Consider the following 20,019-nt stretch of genomic DNA (forward strand, 5'->3'; position numbering starts at 1 on the left):
ACCCGTGAATAATGCTTCTAATAGGATTGACACATCTGACCAGCTCTCCGGGACAAAACTCCCCTTGAATTCAGTGTGAGCTGCTCTGGTTCCTGTGTTTTTCCAGCAAAACATCTGCCTACCAACTCCTCCGAGAAGGACTTGCAGCCCAAGTAAAGGTCAGAACCACAATAAAATTGGGATGACCTGTAGTCAAAATGTGATTTGTAGCTCCCTTTTCTTTCTTTAGCAGAGACATTAACAACCTTTTTTTTGCAGCGATAAATTTTCTAGGCACCTGGCAGAGGTTAGGCTCTCTCCCATGCTTGGCAATGGTGAGGGGGTTCTGTGATTTTGACCTTTATATAGTTTACACAATGATTCTCTTGAAGTAATGTATGTTAGACCCACTTGGATTTTGGTTGTAGATCTTTAAGTTACTAAAAGTCACCATAAAAATGAGAACCTAGGCGTCAGCTTTTCCCCTTGCATGCTTGCTTCTCCCTTGCTGAAGGGAGATTAGATTATTGTATCTGGAGGCTGCTACAGTGCAAACTGCGTTAACACTGAACCCATAATAAAGCTCGTCCTCACTTGGAGAATGTGGTGCCCTGAAGATTTCTTTTATTTTATGTATTTATCAAGTTGGTAAAAGGACCTTAGGCTGCTTTATGAGAGAATTCTGTGTGTCCCCAAAAGGTATGGGGAGATCTGGACAGAGAATTATTCTGTTAAAATGTGTCCTTAATTTCCCAGGCAGTGCTGCCCACGGCATGACAGCAATGACAACAGTGGTGCTGGGAAGGGATCTCTGGAGGTCTCCAATCCAGCCCATAATAGATCATGACAATCATAATATCTTTATTATTATTATATTTATTACTAGAGTAAAAAGAGGTTTGACTTAGAGACCTTATTGTAATACAAGTAATGCAGTTTATGTGATGACACAGGACACAAATCACTCCTCAGCTTTAGGCAGCATGTTAAACATTAAAAAGAAAAGATAACTACTAAACCCACTTTGTTCAGTTTCGTGCTGAAATCATTCTTGCTATTCAAGCTATTCAAGAAACAGGAATTCATTTTTTTTTTAAATACAGATAGTTTTCTTCCTTTAGACTCACTTGAAAAGCAAGTGCTGCCCCTACTGGGAAAATTGAGAAAACCCAGTTTGAGAAAGAAAATTGTGCTGTCCCTGGTTGCCAGCATCACAGTAGGACAAAATCCACAAAACATTTTGAATTGGAAATTCCAAAAATCACGTGAGGTGAAGAATAAATAGTTGGGTGCAACCATAGAAGCCTCCAGGATCAGATCCTGAAACTGAGCAGGAAGGAGAGCTTTGCTCCAGACAGGTATTTTGGTCTCCAGCTGAGGCGACTTGAAGATGACCTGGAGACATTGTCCTCTGCTTGGCACTTGGCTGATGACACCAAGATATTGGGGCTGGTTTGGGGCTCACAGGGATTGCCAGACAGGAGTGAGCCCAGGGAGGCCTCAGAGAGGTGGAGGCCAGGGTGTGCAAGGCGAGGCTTCAGGATGGGGGCTTGCTCAGCTGCAGGCAAGGAGGCACTGGGGAATTCCCTGCAGGTATCTCCCTCAGCCCAAAAGGGTCCTGGAGATGCTGGGACCAGATGCTGTTCCCAGGGGCACAGGCACAAGCTGCAGCATGGGACGGCCCCGAGGAAACAGCCCTTCTTGTGCAAGCAGGGCATTCCTGGAACTGAGTCAGAATTTGTCTTCCTTTACTGTAACTGCTTTGACCCAATAAATCTGCCTTCTTATGGCCTCTGCCACGTTGCAAAGTCAGCCCTGAGCACTGCAAAGCCATTTCTTCCTGCTCTCCCATGATTTTTTGCACACAGCTCTGGGAACAAACATGCTGGCAAGAAGTGTAAGAAGAGCATTCTTTGTGTTACTTCCTCCGCTGTTTAAAGCTGGGAGCTGACTGGGGAGAAATTGTGAAGCCTCCCCTCGTGGCTCCCTGAGTCACTGCAAAGCCATAGCTGTGTGACTTCTGCTGTGAAATCCCATCCGATCACTGCTGATTTTGTAGAGTAAGGTTTTCTTCTTCTTCTTCCAGCTCCTGCCCACAGTCCAGCTGAGATAATTTAGTTTTAACCATTCTGTAATTAATGACTCTTAGGCTCCTTACAGAGCCCTGTGCTGCAGGACCTGCCCAAGCGTGCTGGCACGGTCTGCAGGGAGGAAGATGCGGCAGAATGCTGGTGGTGCCAGCTCCAGTTCAGACTCAGCTGATCAGACTAAGCTGTGTGTGTATGGAAAAAATACAATTTACCTCTTTTGGGAAGCACAGGATTTTACAAGGAAACAGAGGAGAATGTCTTAAACTGGGCTTGCCCTGAGCCACGCAACACAGCAATGTTTGAAATCCACTTTTACATCTATTTTATTACAGTTAATGTTGCTGCTGTACATCTCCTGTGCCTGCCGCTACCCTCCTACATGGAGACGGTAACAAAGTGCCCTCTGTCAGCCACTTTTCAACTCCATGGCAGTGACACACCATAGAGCACATACCACCACTGGTTTTAAAATGCTCCCTCCAATTAGAAAGCACAGCTGAACAAATTTGCTCCATGAACTGGCATCAGGGGTTCGGCTCAGGTGAGCTGCAGTGCTGTTCTGATGAGAAGTGGAGTACGGCATGGGAATGCGTGGTGGGTTTCAACAAGCCTCACCATGAGCACACGCTCTCTCCTTGAAAGATGAAGTAATGCAGAACATCGGAGCCGAAGGACAGAAGAGGGTAAGGGACACAAAAAGTCTGGGAGCCTCTGTTCTCAGGAAACGTGCGCTGGGGAGAGCAGTGGCTGCAAGTCCTGAGCAGCTGGGACTCCCTGCTCAGACACTGGATGCTCTGGGCAAGTCAACTGCAGCCCTGCACAGTTTGCTGCTAGTCTCTTAAAACTCTGTACGTCCTCATTGTTTGCCTGTTGTCCCCATCTGATTCTTTTTTTATTTCCTTCTTTTACCGTCTTTCATGTTCCTTTTTAAATTTTTCCTTCTTCTTCTTTCTCTTTAAATGGGGAAATGGTTACTACTGTCCTCTTACGCATTTCTCATTTTATTTCAGAATTTGAAGCCTTTTCCCCTAAAGAAATATGCTGTTTTAATCAGCAGCAATCACCCATTAAAACCAGATTAATTAATTAAAGAAATTAAATTATATATTTGTCTAATGATCTGAAACAAACAGGAGGAAAACTCTGCAGTCTCCGATTTATAATGCTGTTTGCCTGCAACACATTGCTAATACCACTGCTGATCTGAGAAGATGACATCATTTCACCATTAATCTTTTGCTACAATAATAAAATAGCTGGATTGGAATTTACTATATCCTTTGGAAATAGATATTTTGGTCTCTTTCATGCAGAGGTAAAAACCCACAACCTTATTCTACAGTTTCTTAAAACCATCGCATATGAATGCAGTGTGTCCTTTGACTCTGTTAACAGTGTATTTATTTATTTTTCTCTGCTGCTGCTATCTTTCCCATTAACGCTGTTTGCCACCAACTAGGGAAAGGGACAAAGCCCATGACACTGTGCAATGAACTCAGAGCAAGGTCCACTCCTGCCAGGCTTTAAAAAATGTCTCAGTACATGCAACCCCACCTAACTTCAGGGGTAGCTCAAAATTACTGAATAAATGAGGTGTTTTGATAGTAAAATGTAGGCACAGAGTTAATGTCTTTGAATGTTAAGCAATGTAATGGATAAAGCCACTAAACAAGTGATGCAACCTAAGTAAATGACGCAGACTGATCCCAAGTGATGTTAGAAGTACCGTCAGTGAGTAAATGATGCCATATGGTAATGAAGTGTCATCATCAATGATGACAGGGTGAATGGTCGTTGTATTACCGAAAGATGTACCTGTGGTGGGGTGAAGAAGATGCCGTCCTTGGGCCCTCTGTATGAGTGAAGCTTAGAAACTGGCAAATTGAAACTGTTGTTGATGGAACTGATGTTCTCCTGGCACAGCAGTGTCACGGAGGAGGCGGGAAATAACTGCAGCAAATATGTGAGCATGGTCCTCCCCCTGTGAACACTAGGTGTGTTCTGGGTTGCTTTCCATGCTGTGTCATAGCAAAAAGGGAGGGCAGTTTATTAGTCCCACTGACCCTAACCCAGGGCCTCCGTCACAGGGTCCAATTGGTCTGGCTGCAAACTTTTGCTGGAAAACATTAGTTTGGGTTGTAAATGTAAATGGAGGTAGAAAGTAATCTGATTTCAGAATTAGCTTAGTAGCACTTGCATGCTATTATCATTATTTTAGTATTATAGAAACATTAATTTACTTTAGTATTAGTTCATTAATAAAGTATTAACACAGTATTCCATATTAAAATATGAACTGAATTCTTAGAACTGAATTTCTTAGTAATTGATCAGCGATTCATTTATTAATGATAGTGATCTACTAGCATGTTAGTGTTGATTCATTAATATGTACATTGATTTTGATTAATTGGTTAAATTGCTATTCATGCTTATAAAGTTATAAACTTATTGCTACCATTCAGGGCGCTTCATCTAACTAAAAACATGATTCAGATTTTCATATGAATGAACTCCTTCGGGACTGGTCATCTCCTTAGCATCCTAAAGGTCTCTTCTTGAGGGATATGATAAACTCGGGTCACCACTAGAAAGAGCAAAAATTAAGAGAGAATGCCTCCAACATTTTATTATGATTTAAATAGCTTCAGTTCTTCGCTCTTATTGTTAAATGAGGCAACACCTATCTCGGCAGAGCCGAAGGGGGAGTCAAGCTATCACACATCATCCCATTCCCCTCTGGTGCTCAGGTAAGGAGAGCCAGCCAGCCAGCATGGCTTACAAGTGCCTGGAGGAGAAACGCCAGCTAAGTGGAGCTGTCGGTCATCCCCTCCCACTCCTGAAAAGGCATCTCCGGTCCCCAGGGGTCCCCACAATGATGTTACCTGGCATCCATGCAGTCTCTTGGCATCCCCCCACTCGTGGCACCTCAGGAGTGGCGATAGCATTGCAGGAGAGGTAGCTTTCAGGATCCCAAGAGGATCAGAAGGATTAAGCCCAGGCAGCAGCCTGGGACAGCTGTTTGTAAGCCTCTCGGACAGCCCTTTGTAGTTCCCAACAGGGAGGTCAGGCTTCCTAGGAATCAATTTGCACCGCCTTCGGGTTCATATTATTTGCCAGAAAATGACCATGCCGGGGGAACAACCCTGGAAAAGGGGAGTTTATTATGATTACCCTGGGGGAAGTGGCAGCTACAATGTTAATCCTATTATAGCATCAGTGGGATGAGGTTGCAAGAAGTGATTGTCAGTGAGAAAACAGCACCCTGCCAAAAAGCAGAAACTCCTCTTAGGAACATACCTGCCTTGATAGCATTGCAAAAGGGAAGCAAATAAAAAGATATAAAACATTCCCTAGCCCAGCATTGCTTCCAGCTACTCTATTCAGACTCTATTTTCTTATTCTGATGAAAAACATGGCTTTATATTTATCCCACGAGTGCTGAGCACAGATAACCAGTTAAAAGCATGGTTGTAAATAATTTGCCTGAGAGGAAAGTCAAGTAAAATCTCATGCTGGACTTCCCCATTTTAAGAAACTGCAGTATTTGGAATTTCTTTACAGAGGAGCAGGACACTGAGTAGAGAGAAGCTGAAGGTGAGAAACAATTATCAAGAGGAAAATAACAGAAACAAGTTGTTTCACCTTCCCCAGTGCATATATTACTATTTATCCAAGCTTACTGTTTATTTTGTTTGGGTAATGTCTGCAATCACTCACTGGTTGCAATAAGTCATGAGGCTTTTTTTGTTGTTATTATTACATATTTCTATACTTTTTTTGTGCTCAGATCAGCAAAAATTGTCTCTTACTGGATGCCAGTATAACATGCCAGCGCATCCAGTCCTCCCTTGTGTGTTTTCATTCACCTACTGCCTGGGCGAGGGGTAGCTGGGTGCAGTGCTGCTCTGCTGTCTCTGTGACCTGCTGCCTAATTAATTGGACAGGTAACAAACACCTGCTGCCTAATTAATTGGACAGGTAACAAACGCCTGAAGTGCAGGAAAAGTTTCAGTCAGACCTCGCAGATCTTCCCACACCAAAGAACAAAATCCTCAGGAAGCTGGGCTCAGCTCTCATGGCTAACGCACTCTAAAATGGCTTTGACTTGCATTTTGGGTAGGAAAAATGTATGTTGCTGTTCTTTAACAAGAGGCAGATTTTGAAGTGAAAGGTTTGAAATAGGATGTGTTACTAGCGTTCATGAAACTTAAGTTTAATCACCTACCTGTTTTGGAGTAGACAACATACAGAGGCCCTCCCTTGCTGTGTTGTTCTGTGAATTTAAGTAAGATTGTTTAAAAACAGCTGACTTCTCCCAAGATCTTGGCGCCGGGACAACTCAGGTGAGCAGACGCCAAACAGACTGGGGAGTCAAAGGCAGACTCCAGAGGCTGCTCCAACACCAGGTGGTGCCAGGAGCAGGAAAGGTGTGCCATGCCGCGTTCACACCGGCCCTGGGGTGCCTTTCCCCTGCCAAAAGGTGCAGTTTCCCTGCAATTTCCCCTCCTCGCAGATGAAGGCGCAGGCGGCAGCCGGCTGGCCTCACGCGTCCCAGGATGGGGATTTCCTGCACGCTCAGCTGCTCGGAACAAGCCGCGTCGGGTTCCTGACTTTTATTTTTACAGCTACACGTAGGTTCTCGGGAAGCTCTGAGGCGGCTTATTTTGAGAAAAGCAGCGATTTCCCGTGCTAAAGGCAGACACAGCCCTAAGCGGGACCGAGCAAGAGCTCCAAGCTCCAGCCTCGGAGCCCCTACCCCCGGCCCGCACAAGATGGCGGCGGGGAGGTGACAGGGCTCTTACGTGAGGCGCTGCCCCGCCCGCTCTGCCCACCGCCGCCGCCCGGGACACGGAGCCGCCGCCGCCGCCCAGGGGACCCGCCCGGCAGGCGGCCGAGCTGCGCCGAGCCGAGCCCAGCTGAGCCCAGCGCCGGGGGCACGGCGCCGCCCGGTGAGCAGCGAGCCGCGGGGCCGGGAGCCGAGGCCCGGGGACGGCGGCGGGGGGCGGCGGGGACGGGAGCGCGGCCGAGTGGCGCAGCGGGGCTGGGCCCTCAATCCGCAGGGAGCCGAGCCCCCCCCCGGCCCCGTGAGGTGCTGGTGAAAGGCAGCTGCCCCCCCCCCCCCCCCTCCCCGGAGGGCTCAGAGGGCAGCCGGGACCAGGTGTGGGGCTGAGGGGAGCCCGGTGCCCCTGCGCCCGGTGGGGTGAGGCGGCTGAGCGGGGTGGGGGCCCCAGGCAGCGAGCCCGAGGTGCGGGTGGTGCTGCCCGGGGGGCTTCGGCGAGGCAGAGCAGGAGAGGCCTCGCCTTCCTCCGTGCCTTGACAGGTGAAGGCAGCACAGCTGGTTTGCTGGAGAAATTGCTCGCCGACGTGGGATTTTTGGCCTGTGATGTGTGTGGCTGTCTTTACGCGTTGCTGCTGCGTGCCTGCTGGAGGCCCGGTTGTGAGCGGGGTTTCTAATCCGTGCCGTTTCGTGCGTAACCTCATTAAAGCAGGCCTTGTCGCCTTCAGGGTCTCTCGCTGTAAATACGCGAGGTGAGGGTGGGAAGGGAGAGAGCAGAGCGCTGTTTGTGCAGACGGAGCTCTGCCTTGCAGCAGAGAATGGTTTGTGCCACCTTGCTTGCTGGTATGTGAAGGATGGCCTTGGCGGTTCGAGTCACGGGAAGGTCTGCTGTTGATGTCAGTGGGTTTGGGCTTGGCCGCGTTTGTTTGCTTTAGGAATGGGTTTTTGGATTGACATAGCGCATGTTGCTGTTTCGTTTCAGATCATAGTTGGGCGGGGATTGAAATTGCTTCAGCTTTATGAGGGTGTTTAGAGTTTGGAAAGAGAATGCAGTTGGCCCTCATTGGTGGCAGATGGAAGATAAATGCTAGTTTTAAAATAATGAGAAAATCACTTACATCCAGAGAGGTTGCCTTGATTTTTCTGGGTTTGTGCATGTAGAACAGTATTAAATTTAGCTCAGAAGTCTGCAAACTGTGATTTGTGTAACTGTGATTCCCAAATCATTTGTCACGCTTCTTTCAGCTTCTGTGTATCAGCCTAGAGACAATATGTCTCCCTGGGTATAATTAGTTTTTAATGAGAGCTTGTGACAATTATCTGAGTGCTTCAATTTATTAAATTTACAATTTTTAGGACTGGCAGGTATTTGTGAATACTGTTTGACTACTCGGTGTTAACGGTACCCTTAAAAGGCACAGACTTCTTAATAATACCTTCTATATGCCAGTTCTCCATGCGTGTCATTGCTTCTCTAAATGCTCCTCAAACTTCAACAGGTGCTGCTTTTAATTACATAATTACTGAGTTCTCTTTAACTGGACACGGTGAGAAGGAATACATGTGTTACCGGTGACAGTGACTTAAAAGTTCTTACCCTGTTCTGGTCACTGCTGCTCTATGTCGTTCAACACCGGGTGATTGGCATGTGCAATGTACGTGTGGTGTGGGACTTGCTTGGATTTGACAGCAATTTTAGTCTGGCGATAAGAAACAGTTGCTTTGTAGTTGGGGCAACTGTATATCCTGTAAAATGCTCAGACAGAAATGATCCAGAAGCTGCTTCTCCTGTGTATCAGGTGGAGCCTGTTTGGAGTAAGGGGAAAAAAAAAAAAACAACAAAAAACAAAACCCAGCAAACAACAGTGGCCCACGCTGGGCAGGGAGGATTTTTAAGGCTTCACAGGGAGGCGAGTTCAAGCTGCTCTGCTTGAGATGGAGCAGAGCACCTGAATGCTATTTCAGTCGTAATTCATGTGCAGCATATCAAAACCAACCACAGGTAGGAAAAAGTGCTCTGAAGTAGAGGTGAGAACAAACGAGCTCAAAGCCCCGAGTTGTAAGGGTTTTTTGACACTCGACCTCATGACCTCAGCTCCCATGTACTGGCAGAGTTTTCCAAAGGATTTTGGTGTCCTTGGAAGTATTTTGCACCCAGGAAAGCAGAATGTGGATAGGGGCGGGCAGCCCTCCAAAGGCTGCTGTTCTGCATGGCTTCTGTGCTGTGGGTTAGAGACTCTCTCTTTTAATACAGCTTCCATTCCCAAAGTGAGCAGGTTCATTAAACTTAATGATTAGAGTCTTTTCCTCTTACTCTCCCCCTGCCCTCCCCTGAAAGGCTGGGGGAGATGCAGAAAACAGTGAGGAAAGCATGAAATCTTCTGTTTGTTTTTTTGTGATGCTTTCATCCTAAATATGTTTTTGAGAATAAGTGTTTAGCAGAGGCAATAATGGGTGCAGGTTACTTATGCTTTATTTTTGTTGTTAAAAATAATACCCATCCTAATGAGCTACCAAGTGTAACTAGTTTCCCTGTGCTGCACATAGTTCATTATAACTTAAGTGAATAAATACCTGAAAAGCATCTTCACTAACCATAGGTTTGACTTGTGCAAATATCCATGGTTTTAAACAACAAAAATCCTCCTCTTAACCATGCCTCCAAAGCTATTCTCTTCTGTCTGCTTCATTCTGAGGCTCTTGGAAGGAAGCTTGCTTTGTTTATGTAGAGTTCAACACAAAGCATGTTGCTGCTTGGGAAAAAAAAAAAAAAAAAAAAGGAATCCTGATGTCTAGTAGGCTTGCTGTTTTTCTTGTTTGTTTTTTAAGAATGGCTGTGTGAAAACTAGCAGCTTTCTGCTCAACCTGCTGAGGTGCAGGTGTGCTCTGGGAAAGCCGGCCAGCAGCGTTTCTTGGGAGCGCTCGTCGGACTGGCTTCATCTGGCACAACACCCGGCGCTGCATCCTCGCCGTGCAGCCCTGAAACGTTGCATCCCGGGAGCATCGGTCTGACGAACCAGCAGCCGTGGCAGGAGAGGCTGCAATCCCCTCTGAAGAACTGAAGCAGCATTACCTTAGGTGTGCTGCAGTGACAGCCCAGCACACTGGAAGGAGGTCTTGCTGAATAAAGCAGCTGCTTTTCCTTGTTGCTCTTGGGTCGTATGGAGATGATGCCGGGCAGTGCGTCTGTAGAGAAGAGCTTTGGCAGCCGTGGTTTAAGAAGAATTTTTTTAAGCTCTCTTCCTGCTTTATGCAGCCTATACCCCTAATTTTCTTGTGAGAAAAAGGAGCATCGTATTTTGGAGTCGTACGATTTTCCTTGCTGGCCCATTAGCGTATTAGCTTAGCTTTGCATGTGTTGAATGCCATTAAATGTCACTTGCAAATTTAACGTTGGGAGTGCTGAGATTTGTGCTAATTGAATTTACAGCCTTATACTTGGGTTTGTTAAAGTGGCAGGTTGAGGGAATTGAAATGCTTTAATGGGAGAGTATGTAAGTGTTTGCAAATCTGCTATTGTGAGTGAGTCTACCACGGCGTTTGGCTAGATCAAAGGGAGACCCTGAACAGACATGAGGTTTTGAGGGGACTTTACTCTCATTCTCTCTTTTTTTAATGATGATGTGATGACAGCTGGCAAAATCCGGTATGATGAGTCTTCATGCTTGGTATCTTTTCAGGGTCGCTGTTGTGACCTAAGTTAACCTTAAATACTTCTGCAAAAATGTTAGCAAATATCGGGCCTTCTTCACTTCAAATTACATTTCACTGTCTCCTGCAGCCGTCGTTCTAGGTACTAATGGAGAATGGTTGTTATGAGGTCTGTTGGTCTTCACACTCTATTGTGCTTTCTTAAATTGTTTTATGGTATTTTTTTTAATGCATGAACAGGTTTTGTCTCAGTGTTACATCTGAAGGCTTTTTTTTTTTTTTTTTTTTTGTAGAGGGCAGTCTGCACAGAAGCTCTGGGCTTTAACTTTTTTTTTTTTTTTTTATACTTGACCTTAACAAAATAACCAAGGATTAAATAGATGCGGAAAGAGCTCTCACTGCCTACAGAAGACTCTACTGCTTCATTTTTTGTAAGGTAAAGTGTTAAAACTATTACCTTTGATTGAAAAGGAGTCATAAAAATTGTTTACTAGCTTTTCCTAGTAGCATAAATCTGTGCCTCCCTAGATAGCACAGTGCTTTTAAGAAGTTTGTCTTGGAACGATTCCATAAAATATCTTGATACCATACTTTGACCTCCTGCCACTGAGCTGGCATTTCATATGGTCTGGCATGAGTTCTGCCACTTTCAAGTAAAAATTTACCATGCATTGAAAAGCTCGACTCTGCAGCCAAGCACTGTGCTAAGCTATAAAAACTCTGTTTGTATGCAGAATGGATTTTTGCTTGCTGGAAAGGCTTGGGTAACACTTCAGTAGCTGCACAGGAATGGCTTTGCATCTACATGCAAGTGGAGTAGCTCCATCCAAGCTGAGCTGTAGCTCCTCTTCTGCTCTGAAGTCTGTGGCTTGTCTTCATTGTGTCACTGCTGCTCTGCATGGAGGTTTTTTTTTTTGTAGTCAAACAATATTGCTCTGGAAAACTTTGTTGGGAAAGTTAATGAAATGTATTTGAAAGATTTTAAATCCTTCCATTTGGATGATGAAAAAGACCTTGAGAGTGCATTGAGCATGATCGCCGCAAAGATACATACATGGGTAAATGAGTGGCGCGCAGCTCCCAGCACATGCCTGGCTGGTGGTGCTGGTGGTGCTTCAAAGTGCCTGGGCTTTGGCTGGGCTCAGAGACTTAAAAAATAAACGGTCCAGAGCACATTTATCAGAGGTAAACTATTTGCATACTTAGTTCAGAATTTGGTTGGAAACGTTTGCAGGAGTGTCTGTGCTGAGAAGGCGCACACCTGTGTAGTGTACGATGTACACTACACAGGTGTAGTAACGATGTTGTTATGTAGGCAACGTATGGTACGCAAGAAGAAGACAATGACTGGAGGCTTTAGGCTGGGGGGAGACTTCTGGGAGTCCCTCGGCTGACCTCCTGCTCAGAGCAAGATGGTCTTCAGAGGTACATCAGGTTTTCAAGGCCCTTGTCCAGCTGGGTTTGGAAGTGTCCAAGGATGGAGCTCCATCAACATAAGAACCGAAGGTGGGACCTGGGGAGAGGGCAGGCTCCGTGCCCCATGGAGACTGTTCACCCTGCTGGCCTCACTTGGTGTTTCTCAGCACCTACGTGGGGTGGGAGTGGAGGAGAGGGAAGGACTGAAGCTACGGCTGATGGTCAGGGTCCAGGTGTGCCGGCTTTATGCAGCAGAAGCTGTGGTTGCCTGTTTTGCTCTCTGTGCCTGTTGGACTGAGCTGATGCTTTCAATGAGCTTCCTGTTACTCCTTAAGGATCTTCTGAGTGGTGCTGGTTAACTCCGTTCATTGCACAAGCGAATTGACTGGCATCGTTTCATAACTGCCTGTGGGGAACTTCCTTTGCCATTTTGTTGAGTGGCTGCCAATCTTTAAAATCCTTCTGTGATTCTTCCCATTAGACCTTCTTCTTTGCTAATATCGCACAAAGTACTCAGGATGTTAAATGTAGATTGGTTGTGTTAACTTTGTAATCCCTCGTACAGTAGTAGTATTGCTTTATACTCTGCATTTGTAGCTGGACATGAAAAAATGTTCAAAACACTTGTCTGCAGAACTGTCTGTCAGCTTCGTGGGTTTGGATTTTATTTGTTAACAATCTGGGAATCTTGAGTCCATGTCCACAACCATTTTTCATCTTTTCATGGTTATAGCCTGAAAGCAGAATACGTACTAAAAAATTGGAAGAAGTCGCTGTTTCTTCAAGCAGTTCCACCGTAGCTATTAGCTACGTGTTGACATTCAGCCTGTAAAATGTGATGCCGTGCTCCTAAATTCATTATCTCTGTTTATTTGCAGATTGGATAATAACCCAGGCAGTTTTTGGCCCTTCTGACAGAAACTGTGCAAAAACTGCGGCAGGGACAATGCTTTGCCTGCCTTCACTGAGCTGTGATCTCAGGGTGGCTGGGTATGTGGATGTGTGGTCCCACAAACACACCTTGCTCCTTTCTGAGTGTCAGAAAAGGCAGCCGTGTCTCGTAGTTCTGGTTACTGGTGTAGTTGGTGCACACGGTTCAGTCCCATCCCCTGCACAAGCTTGTGTGCAAATGTTATTGTTGAGATTTTGCCTAATTGTGTAGCACCTGTTGTGCACACCAGTGCTAATAAGAACTTTCAGAAGGATCCTAGTTCATTTACTGCAAATTCTCAGTTAAGAATCCATGAAAATCTTTCTGGTGTTACTGACATGTAAACCAACTACCGATGCAGGTGAACTGCTTGAATTTCCTATAGCCGCAAGCGTAAGGGAGGCTGTTTTTCACTCTGATCCTTATCGGTTTTCTGACCCTTGCCACTGAACCTGCTTTTAGGTTTGGAGCCTGCAGATTCAGCTCCCAGAAAGCAGAAGCTAGCGTACGTACATCTGTTCAAAGTGAGCTTTCTGTTACAGTTTCCCTCATGGCTATAGTAGAGCCAATCCAATTTTCCTTCTATTCCTCTCCCCGGTTTATGATGTTAAAGGGTGTCCCAGGAGTGTTTGGAGAAAAGATGAGATCAGAGCCCCTCTGCCAGAGCTGCAGGAACTGTGAAGTCCCTGGGAAGGAGCCTGGTGCTGGGGTAGAAGCAGAGGAGCAGTGCACAGAGGGCAGAGCAAAGAAGTGCTTCTGCAGGCAAAACGCCGCTAAAAGTTTGTGGTGCCTGGTCCTAGAACCATGCAATTAAAATATTACCACCACTGCACTGGTGCCATAGCAGTCTTGGCTGGCCCAGCTTCTAGGAGAGGGGTTCAGCGCCTGTAAAGCTTAGTAGATTAGGTAAAGAGTGTGTCTGAATGTATGCTTGCTTGCCTTTGTGCATCCTCGACACCCAGTTATGGAATCAGTCAATGATTTAGGGTCAGCGCTTGCAGGCACAAGGGGTTCAGGTGTGCAGCTGCCTGTAATGCTTGCACCCCATTGTCTTTGTTCCTAATGTTGGTAATAGGAAAAGATACAATACAAACTGCAGCTATAGTGAAGGAAAAGGCCGGTTATCTCCAAAGGCGCTACAGAGTGAAACAGTTCGAAGTGAGAAACTTGATATTTTATTTCTGTGATTTACATTTGCAGGGTGAGGGCAGGACTGTTTCTCCCATGGTAGCCTGAAGTGAGACGTCTACTTAGACAAGTGCTTAAGTTAACTCTGCAGGGAAAAGTAGAGCTGGTTCCTTAGCTGGAGACTTTGTTGGGTGCTTGCAGGGCTGTGAACTTGATTTATTTTTTTCCAGTTTAACTACTGATATGAAATATGCATGCAGTAATTCAGCATGTTTTTAAGCACGGCATTTAGTAGAATTATTTTCAGTGTGACGTAAGTGTTCCCGTATTAAACCTGCTGTTTATGGTGCTGCTTGTTATCAAAGTTGGTGTTACTTGGTGCAAGCCTCCGAAATGAGGCTCAAGTGTAAGCTTCCTCACTGCTGGGGACCCAGTGTGTTATTTGGGGCTTCTGATCAGGTGAGAAGGGAAGGGGCAACGTATTTAAACAGCTGCCTTTGCTCTTTGATCAGCCTGCTGCCACCAGGTCTTTGTGAATTGTGTACGTGCTCAGAATATAGGAATATTATTCTGGCAAGTGTTGTCAAACATGGATTCTCTTTTCACAGTGATAACGCAATTTATTTCCTAGAAATTTCAGTGGGAGCCTTACAATGTGTATGTAGATTGTTTGTGCTAACTGGTAATATTTGCAGTTGATCCAGGTGTTAACTGGGGACTGGTTTTTGGACATGTCAATGCAGAGGACAAAGCCTGTCTTGGTAAGGTCAGTATCAGAAATGCAGGGTCTGTGCTGATTCTTTTTTCACGTGTAATTTATATCCAGTTATGTTGAGAACAAGTCACTTTGTTTCTCATTTTCCCTAATTAAGCTGCTCTTGCAACATGTGTCAATTCGTAACCATAGGTACAAAGATCCAGAGCTACATCTGATTAGAGCAGAATCTACTCAGGCTTTTAGGACTTCTCACAAGTAGCAGCACAGCAGCTAAGCCTATTACAGTAACCCCTTTGGTTGTGCTGTGCAAGCTGTTTCTCAGCCTTCTCCCTGTTGGGTTGCTCAGCAAACAGGTTAGGAGGGCCACGAGCCCTTGATGGGGGTTTTCTGGCTTCCAGGGGATGCAGGAGGATGTTCGGCTGCAGCTGCTGCACCTCTAGCAGGCAAAATACGTCAGCATGAAGAGCTGCAAGCAAGAGAGGATCCTCTTCCTGCTTGGAAGAGCAGGAGAACATCCCGTCCCTCCCAAGGAGGTGGTCCAGCAAGTGAGGAGCATTAGCAGTTCCTTGGCAGGCGTGCAGGCTTGCAGATGGTTTTCCAGAGGGGTGGAACACATTCCTGCTCCTCACCCTGAGGTGTCTAGTTTGGGGCCTGTAGCTAGGGGCTGGTGAATCTGAAAACCATGCTTTTGCCAGATCCAAGGCCATCTGTGTTGTGTAATCTGTGGTAACGGTGGCTTCTGCAGAAAAGTTGTTTTACTACTGATATTTCTAAGGACCCAGTTCCTGCTGTCATGTGAATTTATTTCTTATGCTAGGGACTGAAGACGGACAACTCCAAAAACATATCCTGTAACATGGAGTGACGGGTTTAAATTCACTGGACTTGTAAACAGAAATGGGCAGAAACAGACATTTTCAAAGGTGTTATAATGTGATTCTGATGTTTTATGGCACGTGGACACTTTTTGGCATTAGGTTACTGTTATCCCTTTTGAACAAGGTGTTGTGAAGAGATTTTGGAGGGTCTCCAGTCCGTGTGGGGGAAGGTCCTTTCTACTGGTGTGACCCCTTGCTCCAAATCACAAGGCTTTCCTGAGGTCCCAGCAGTGCTTGATCCCTTTGTGGGAGATGTAGCTTGAGTTTCCTGCTGTTTTGTTTACATTTATAAGGGAAAAAAAAAATATATGCTCTGCTCAAATTTGCAAATACATTGCTGGAGCTCTTTTTTTGATTTTTTTTTTTTTTTTTTTCCCCTGCTGATCTATCAATTTGCAACTTTTCTAAATCATTTTTGAAAATAATTCCTAAATCATTAAGACTGGAAGAGGCTGTTTGGTGTTAACGGAAAAGTTGAGCAATGGACGTATTACAGAACAGTGGTGTAAATGCCAAAGCAATGTTTTCACTGTTGACAAACTTGTTTGGAAAATATTAATTCCTCACCTCTGTGTTGAAGTAGCTTTTAGTCTCACAGCTCTTGGTATTTTTAACAGGAGCAGACCACAGCGGGGAATTCCCTCTTCTTCCTCAGCCTGGTGCTTCGGTTTCTGCAGGGAACTGTTATCTGTCACAAACCACAGCCTGGTAACTGGATGCAACATCAAACTTCACCATAGCAACTGTCGGAAGGAAAAAGGAACACAGGCTTCATTGAAATACGAAAAGCATGGTGAAACTCTGCAAAACAAAGTGCAAAACCATTGAGGTTGCAGAGGGGATAGCAGGGAATAACAGATGAGACACCAGGGAGAGGGAGTTGCTCATGCAGTTCAAAGCTAGGCTGATCGTACTTCTGGCTTTGTGGCCTGAGGCTTTTAAAATACCTCTCATGTTGGCTTGTTGGCTTCAGGTTTTGCATGGGGAAGACTTTGATCTCTTCTTTGGTCAAATTAAACCAGCACCTTAACCTCAAATTTTGAAGTTTTACCTTTTCTAGTATGAATTTCTGAATGAATAAAGATTATTGTTTCTCTCCAGTCTGCAAGGCAACCACCTCTTACCATTGATTTAATTGCAAGAGGAGTGGTGAGCAAATCCTTTCCAATGCTAGAAGAAACAAGTCTAAAAAGCAATTGATGTAACCTGGTGGGAGTGTGGTACAGATTTTTTTATTTTTTTTTTTCCCCAAGTTGATACCTTTTAGGTCAAGGCAGAGGATTGATAACTGCAGGTTACTGAAACAAGTTGGTGCTGCACACTATGAGAATCAGTGAAAGCAGGTATAACTTTTCTGTCTAGAAGTCTTGAATCCTTTTATTTATTGCTTTGTTAGAGCTAAGCTGTGCTTAGTTTGTTGCAGGTGAATTTGGGTTGCCTGATCTGTGGACAAGATGCTGTGCATCTTCCAGGAGTGATAATCCCTACTATTCCTCCCACCCCCCAACAGTTCACCTGTCCCTTGTTAATGCCCGTGTTAAGCCCGGTTAAGAAGCACTCTTTCCGAGGTGTAGGTACCACCTGCATCAGACAATGGATGTATATTGATTTTAAACGCAGAATAATTGTTGCCCATCAGCCACCCATAAAGCTGCTCTGTGGACTAATTGAAGTATGAGTGTGCTCAGCACTAGGTCATTCTATCAAGCATCCTGTTGTAACTTTGCCTTTTGCTTGCAGTGAACCATTGACTGGGGATTTGCTGCCCTCAGTGCACAAGGTGCCTGCTGTCAGGAGGATTGCTGCTGCGCTGCTGTGTTGTACAGGCACAAGGGAATAACCCCCTCCCAGCACCCACAGAGCAGCACGGTTTGTGAAAGCTGGTTTGTGAAAGCTGTGCCTCAGCCTGACTGCTGAGCCCCTGTGCAGGCCCCACTGCGGAACTCCTTGCACCCAGAGAGCAAGGATGTATTGAATTACTGTGTCATTGCCTGCATCATGCTGCTCTGACAAACAAATCCATCTTCCATTTTCCTCCTACCTCCCATCAATACCCATGGCACCAAAATAATTAGCCAAAAGCAACATGAAAGATCATTTTAGTGTAATACCAGATATGCTGTCTCACTTCAGCTCCTTCAACACCACAGCTTTTAGTACGTGAGAGAGATTTGAGAAGTGCTTGCTAAGCTTTTATTTTTTTTTTTAAAGAGCCCTGTGAAAGAGGGGAGGAAGGGACTGCAGACGGTTCTGCATGTCCTGGGTCTGCAGCCCTTCTTCACCAGCAGAGCTGGAAGTTAGCTCTCTGTCAAGAGAAGCTGCTTCAGGAAAGCACGTGCTTGATACTGGCCGATTCTCTTTTTTTCCTCAGCTTTACTTTTCTTCCTTAGGCAGGCCTTGCTGTCCAAGTCTCACTGTATAGCTCTGGTGCTTTGATACATAGCTGGGGTGTACACTTGCAGTGACAGGTGAAGAAAGCCCCTTGGGTGTAGGGAGCATGGTGTGTAAGGGGAGACCAGGCCAGTCCTGGGGAGCGGCTTTGCCCACGTGTGTATACGCTTAAAGCAGAGGTCGGGTCTGTATTACGTGCTCCCCCCTTTTCTTTGACTCTTGGATTCTTCCCAGAGCTGTGTCTTGTTACTGACCATGCAATTTCTAGTTATAAAAGGGCTTTGCTTACTTCCAAATTCTCATACTGTGGGCTTCCTAGCTCAGAAGTCACTTGCCCAAGCTCCCTCCCTTCTTTTCCATCCCCAGCCCAGCCTGTTTCATCATTACTGTTTCCCTATTCAGCAAGAGGCAGAAAAGTAGCATTTGATCTAGTTTGTGAGGGTGGTGTCAGGCTCTTTTTAAGCACCGTGTGACTGCAGGGAAGCTATGTGTGAAGGTGACATCGACGTGACAGTATAAATCTTGCGGCCGTGACTCCAAAATTGCTGAATATGATTTGAAGGTGTAGCTAATGCAGCTCCATGTGAAATGAAAGCGTCTCGTTGGGATTTTTGAATATGCTGTCAGCTGCTGTGCCTACGCCCATCCTTTCTTTACCTCCTGCTTTCAGGTGTTATAACCTGAAAATAAAATGTGTTTTACAGAGGAGCGGGAAACAGGGCAGCAAGCCAGATTTCAGCGTCTGTAGCCTCGTATCAGCATTTGCATGGTGCGGAGAGGTTCCTTCTGGTCAGTGAAATGTGCTTGGTCAGAGTGGTGCAGACAGTTCATCACGCTGCAGAGACTGAGCTCTTCCGTGCTTTGCCCTGTAATTAACTCAGATGCCAAATTAAAAAAAAAAAAAAAAGGGGGGGGGTGATTTGGAGAAGATGTAAGGTTCGTACAGTTTCTCTGAGGGGAGCATAACCTTTGTAAATCTCTGGAAATGAAGGGAATAAATGTATTTTCCGTTCCTTATTCTGCAGTGATGTGAAAAGGTCTCTCGTGAGGTGCTGATGTACTCCTATGCCACTGAGTGAAATCCAGTCCTGGCAGGTCCATGGCAAGAGGAAGTTTGTCTGTTAGACAGAGACTTCGTCCGACCAACCAGAGATACCTGTCTTCTGGTGGATACCGTGCCATCTTACAGTCTTTGGAGCCTGTGCGGAAAAACTTAAGTGGAAAGGGAAACGGACGGTTGCTTCTATGTTCCAGGTTCTTTGTTTACATTAATGCTGACATGCAAATCCAACACTACGGCGTACCCTGTCGTGTTGCTCTTTATACTGACTCACAGTGAAGGCTGAAACCTCTGTTGTTTTTACTTTGTCACGCTTAAGAGGGTTGCTGCCGCACGGGCGGTTTGCATGTCTACCTAGATTTGTTTCAGCATTAGGCTTTCTCTCCCATTGGAGTGTGAAGTATGTCTGCGGAGAAAGAAAAAGCAGAGCTCTCTTATTCTTGAAGATCGCAGGGGTCTGGTGAAGCCTGGAGGTGCCGTGTGGTCCTTTCGGTATGGGAGAGCCTGCCTGTCTAACCCTCCCAACCACTGTAGGTTGTAGGTGGAGTACAGATCTTGCACAACTTACTGATTTATTTATTTTTTGTGCACCTTGGGAAATACTGCAGATGTTTTTGCCTGTTGCACTTAAGCAAACCATCTGATTTGGTACTTAGTATGCCTTGTCTTTAACCATTTTTTCCCCTGGTGAAAGAAAAAGACAGTGCAGTCTGCTTTTACTGTTATGTGGCGATTGTGATCGCTCTTGGTCTTGTGATGTGTTAAATCTGAAAGCAATAATGCACTCGGGCTTTTTACAACAAGACTAAAATTACTCCTTAAGTTTTGACCGAAGCTGAGTTTTCATGTAAAAGCTGTGGTTATTTCTGCTCGTTAGGGCCAGGGGTCTCAGCAGGGACCCATAATTGACTTGCAAGGTTCTGATTAAGCTCTCGAGCTTAGTCTAGTATCCTCATACTTAAGTGTTGCAAAGGCCAGTCCTGAAAAAGTATTCTGT

General features: G+C 45.5%; 1 protein-coding gene and 1 long non-coding RNA gene across 12 annotated transcripts in view; one reads left to right on the forward strand and one right to left on the reverse strand.

The window, feature by feature from the left end:
• Positions 1–837: 837 nt before the first annotated feature.
• Positions 838–6,533, reverse strand: LOC106016334 (uncharacterized). 3 transcript variants are annotated; one of them, XR_005266571.2, is made up of 4 exons: positions 6,298–6,533; positions 4,955–5,215; positions 4,528–4,656; positions 838–4,185 (listed from the first exon to the last, which is right to left on the reverse strand). It is a non-coding gene; the product is annotated as an uncharacterized lncRNA (long non-coding RNA). The 3 variants fall into 3 exon arrangements; XR_011810414.1 differs by having other exon boundaries at positions 838–3,097; positions 3,885–4,656; XR_003498136.3 differs by having other exon boundaries at positions 838–4,656.
• A 35-nt stretch (positions 6,534–6,568) lies between these two features.
• SGMS1 (sphingomyelin synthase 1) overlaps positions 6,569–20,019 on the forward strand; it is an 84,939-nt gene continuing 71,488 nt past the window's right edge. For 5 of the 9 annotated variants that reach the window (XM_072040274.1, XM_072040276.1, XM_027460677.3 and 2 more), the window contains exon 1: positions 6,867–7,021. The gene's annotated coding sequence lies outside the window, so the exon portion shown is untranslated. Of the gene's footprint in view, positions 6,704–6,866; positions 7,022–18,987; positions 19,217–20,019 lie in introns of those variants that run through there. The other 4 variants (XM_027460678.3, XM_038180923.2, XM_013097300.5 and 1 more) reach the window with 2 other exon arrangements.

Source organism: Anas platyrhynchos, chromosome 6 (genome assembly GCF_047663525.1).
Source record: "Anas platyrhynchos isolate ZD024472 breed Pekin duck chromosome 6, IASCAAS_PekinDuck_T2T, whole genome shotgun sequence".
In the NCBI taxonomy this organism is placed as follows: Eukaryota; Metazoa; Chordata; class Aves; order Anseriformes; family Anatidae; genus Anas; species Anas platyrhynchos.